Source organism: Etheostoma spectabile, chromosome 5 (genome assembly GCF_008692095.1).
Source record: "Etheostoma spectabile isolate EspeVRDwgs_2016 chromosome 5, UIUC_Espe_1.0, whole genome shotgun sequence".
In the NCBI taxonomy this organism is placed as follows: domain Eukaryota; kingdom Metazoa; phylum Chordata; class Actinopteri; order Perciformes; family Percidae; genus Etheostoma; species Etheostoma spectabile.
Window position 1 is genome coordinate 36203309 of NC_045737.1, and position 5076 is coordinate 36208384.

Genomic DNA, 5076 nt, shown 5'->3' on the forward strand with positions numbered 1-5076 from the left:
ACACACACACACACACACACACACAAACACCAACTGCGGTTTAGACTAGGTGAGTAAATTGTTTTCTATTCTTGAGGTATTTATCAAGTGCCGTGCCGCCCGTTGGACCAGTGGCTTCCTTAATGGACCTGATTAATGGCAGCTTATTAACAAAAGCTCTGTTGTTCAGGCCCTGAGGGCTCGGTGTAATTCTAGACCTCAGCGCCGATATAATGGCCTATTTTAGGAGCGCTGTGATTAAGCGCCATTAAGCGGCAAGCAAAGCCAGGCTTCGGACAACTTCAATGGCAGCAAACATAAACGCAAGCGTGTCCCCAGAGTCCCTCCATCCCTCTCTGTCTGTCTGCCTCTGGTACTGAAACGGAGAGCTGTGTTTATGTTGAGTTTGGGGAACGATTGTCAGGGGGGCAAAATGTATCTAAATTTTGAGCAAACGGTAAAGACATATCACGTCACTAGCCATTGGCCAAATGGGAAATCCATATTTGCAGAGGGAGGGAAATTATGAGACCGAATTAATCCGTCCATGCATCGTCATTTTCACATGTACATGTTAGAGTGAAGACGTGGAGTTCAGGCGCTACGCCAAACTGCATCCCCAGACAGAAACTGCAATAACTCTGGTCCCCGCCATCAGCATGCTAATGGGTAACCTGCTTACCTTTTTCTTTTTCTTACCTGAACTCTAATCCGGTTAGCCTGAGTCCGGACCACACAGTCCGTTCCAACAGAGAAAGGCTTCTGCTGATGCAACATCTAAACGACATGTGCAGTTAATACTACTACTATTACTAATAATATAATATTACTACTAATATTAATGTGGGCACATTGACCACTCTAAATTCTGAACAATGGGTACTTGATTTCAGACAACATTACATTTTATTTATAGTGTTGAATCATAACAGAAACAGCTTCTCATTTTATGATGACTACCACATTTATGAGCTGCAGCTATCTAGTTACCCCTCTGAGATCTAAGGGTATTTCACATAGCTTCTTAAATGTATGGTATTTGCATAAAACTTTACAAAATGTTCGCAAAAAACTCAACTTTCTGTATAGTGATGCCCAAATCTGTCCCAGAGCAACGTGTAAAGACGTAATATGGCGCTAAAGCTGAAACGTTGATGTTGGCTTTTTGAAATTCTTCATATCTCTTTTGAAAACAAACCTTCACGTATGATGTGTAGTACAAATTAATTTGGTGCTTGAGGCGAGTTCACCAAAGTCTTATATATATATATATATATATATATATATATATATATGAGTAAAATAGTAAATACATTTTGTAATATCGTTTTTTGCGTCAAAACGATGGTTGACTTTTGTCAAACATCTCTAATTTCGTCCTTAGAGGGTGAAGCTAACCTTAGCTTTAGGATTTGGTTGAAAATGCCGTCCGGCCGGACTTTATATTGTTTCAAGAGACCTGACCAAGGGTCTCATATGCATTCGATGGCCAACATATTGTGCTAAAGCTGAGCAAAAAGTGACATGGTAATAAAGAAACTTGTGTTGCAGTGTAGAGCTAGTTAGTCCTGGTATTATAAGCACTGTGTTAGGTAGGGGTGCACGATTCAGAAAATGTCACGATTTGATTCTAGATCGATTTATAGGCTCACTATTTGTTACAATTCTCAATTTAAAAAAACAAACAAAAACGATTCAGAGTATGTACATGTAGCCACCTTTGCCATGTGAGAGTATAAACGCCATTACAAAACGAAGAAGAAGAAAAAAGGAATCGATTTTTGCAATTCTGTGAATGGATTTTGAATCGGTAGAACTCATTTGTAAATGTGAATCCATTTTTTTGCACACCCCTAGTATTAGGAATAATTTAAGATCATGTTATTTCAGTCTTACAACTCACAACTCACTCACAGGTGTGCTTTACTACTCTACTTAACTAAGATGAAACGTGAATCACTTAGTTTCAATTATCAAACTATTCTGATAATTGAGAAGAAAGTAACAAATTCTCTGATTGCAGCTTGTTCAATGTGAATATTTTCTAGTTTCCTTTCCTGAAGAGGACTAACTAGCGTGTAAACGTCTCTGGGATGATAGGTTTGGTATCAGGTTGCTTGAGAGTAACATTTAAAAAAAAATGTCAAGAGCAAGACAGAACCTTGCATAACATCCAGGAGTCTTCACTCACTTCTTCAATGTGTCTTGCTTGCGGTTACTTTCTTTATACTTTTACTTTGAAGCTGAAAATGTGAATTCATGTCTATACCACGTCTTCTGAACGGGGCTTTGTCAATAAAACATGCACCTTCGGTGGTGTTGTACATGTTGTTGTCTCTTTTGAAGCTGCTTTCTCAACAGGAAGACTCGTCACTCTTCCTGCTGTTTTCACTGTCCACCTCCCCCCCTCCCCCCTCTCTCTATCCCACCCTTTATCTCTCCCCAGACCCTCGCGTTCTCCCCTGGCTCCTCTGGGGAGGGCGGTAATAATTATTATGTAAATAAATACGCCTGCTGTAATCACATTCGTGCCACTGATCCAATTAGAGAGCTGATAGCAGGCGGCTGATTGCGTGGACTGGCGGCTGATGGTCAGGGAGTGTGTGTCTGTCTGACTGCTCGGCCGAGGTAGCTGGGGGAGCGGGCATTAGCGCGCTAACAGACTGGCGTAATGAATGCCGTTTGGTGCCGCTCTGCATGCAGTCATGTACTCTAAATAATGCTCTTTGACCAGGACCCTGCATGTCTGCCAGCCTGGCAGTCTGCTCTCTGGGTTGTCTGTCACTGTGTACTTGTGCTATCATGATCCCTGGCTCTGGATCACTTTCACCATGCATCAGCTTATCACCAATTACTGCCTTGTTGTGATTCCCATCAGCTTAATGATGCTCCACCGAGACCGTCATCGTCAGCCTCACCCTTCGCCCTCCATCCATACTCGGCTCGCTGCCGCTTGTCAGTTGACAGTTTTCTCAGAGAGTGAATAACGTGCTTTTTATGATGTCTTTTTGGTGTTTCTTTTGTTTATCACACAGACAGCTTTGCTCTAGAGCCAATCATTTCCTCCTCCTCCTCACACCTGCCTCCATCTTGTTATCTGCAATACTATAATGTTCACCTGCACTGCTTGTGGTTACTACTTAGTACCAACGTTTTTATATCTGCACCTTTTGCACTACTTCCTTTTTTCACTACTTACATTTTTGCACTACTTACATTTCATCTGCACGCTGACTGTTTTTTTACAGTACCAATTGTTTACATCAGGGGTCTCAAACTCAATTTACTTTGGGGCCGCTGGAAGTAGAGTCTGGGTTTAGCTGGGCCGCATCAAGTATTCCAAAAAAACCTCTATTTCCTCAAAAAAGGGCGCGGAACTGCCGGTGCTTTAAACCCCAGATCTGATAGGTGGTGGTGCATTTCACAACAACAGACATCACATTGTCAAACCTCAGCATTTGCCACAAGGGCACTTAGCTAGCTTGACAACGGTTACACCGCTGTCACGAGACTACTGTAGCCCATAAGTGACATGCGCAATGCACAAAGTTTCAGAACGCGCGTGCCGCACTAACACTACTTTGATGTCAGTAGGGGCCACAAAATCATCCCGCGGGCCGCAATTGGCCCCCGGGCCGCGGTTTGAGACCCATGGTTTACATATACATCTGCATACCGTACTTAACTGTAATATACATACTTTCCACTGCACTTTAATTCGGATAGTTAACTTATTTTATCTATCTGTAAAAATTCTGTCTATAATAATAATAGCCGCCTGTATGTATATATATATTCATAGTACATACCCACCTGTAAACTCTGTAAACCATCAGTATATTATGTCATTTGCACATATCTGTAAAAATGTCTACTTATAGTAATATCCACCTGTATATTATATTCAGTACGTATCCAGCTGTAAATCTTACTCACAATACTTGTTATCTATATTTTATATTCATTGGACAAACCCATCTGTAAAACTCTGTTTATAATAGTATTCATTTCTATATTTATTCAGTACATATCCATGTCCTGCACTTATGAAACCAGTGTATATCCTGCACTTACTGCTATTGCACTTCTGGTTAGACCCAAGCTGCATCTCGTTGCCTTGTACCTGGACCTGTGTACCTGTTTGACACGATGACAATAGTGAAGCGACGGCAAGCAGCTTTTTGTTTACGTTCAACATGGCGGCCACCGAAGCGCAGCGACCTGTTGATGCAAAGTACGTCACCCGGATCGTTGGTCTGATTGGTTGAGAATTGTCCAATCGCATACAGAGTCATTTGAACTATGCCCGTTGATCACGCCTCGGGTGCCAGTAGAACTTACAGGGCAGACTCCCCAGACTAATGTTCAGTCTTAAAAGATTGAGCTTGGTCTGATAGCCAGACTACAAAATATGTAGTTTTAAGTTTCCCTGGTGGTGCATGGTTTACTTCATATAATGCCTCGTAAAGCAAATAAAATGTTCAGAGGAACCGTTTTTGAGCGCAGAGGAGAAGTAGAATCTGGGCGGGAAAGAAAATGGGCAAGTGGTCTGAATATGATAACTTTACTTTAACGCATACCACAATCCGGGAGCGTCTATGTGAAATATGTCAGTTTTGTGGCAGGATCATCGCGCTGCCAACCGTAGCCCGTACTTTCCAAGGGTGTGGGCACAGGCGAGTGGTTAAAGGAGGGGGGCATTAGTTCTAACCTCACCATTTGCCCAGGGGCCATACTCCCACCAGCATGTGTTGGCAGAGTAGACTACTGTTAATGTTGGGAAGTAATGTATGGGTCCCAGTGCTAACTCCCTGCCTTTTACATCTCAATCAGGTCACTCTAGTTTATTTATATATTGTCAGGGGGCAGCGGGGGGGGGGGGGGGGGGGGGGGTGGGGGGGGGGGGGGGGGGGAGCACAGGGGCGAAGAGATGAATGTGGCAGTTTTTTTCTTCTCTCTCTATTTAGTTAGCAAAAAGCTTTTATAATGAATTTGAAAGGCGGCACAGATCCAAGCGTTTGAATCCCAGAGCACTGCTAAGTGAAAGACTGAGTGGGGGAGGGAGGAGGGGGGGGGGGGCAAGAGAGTAAGAGAAGC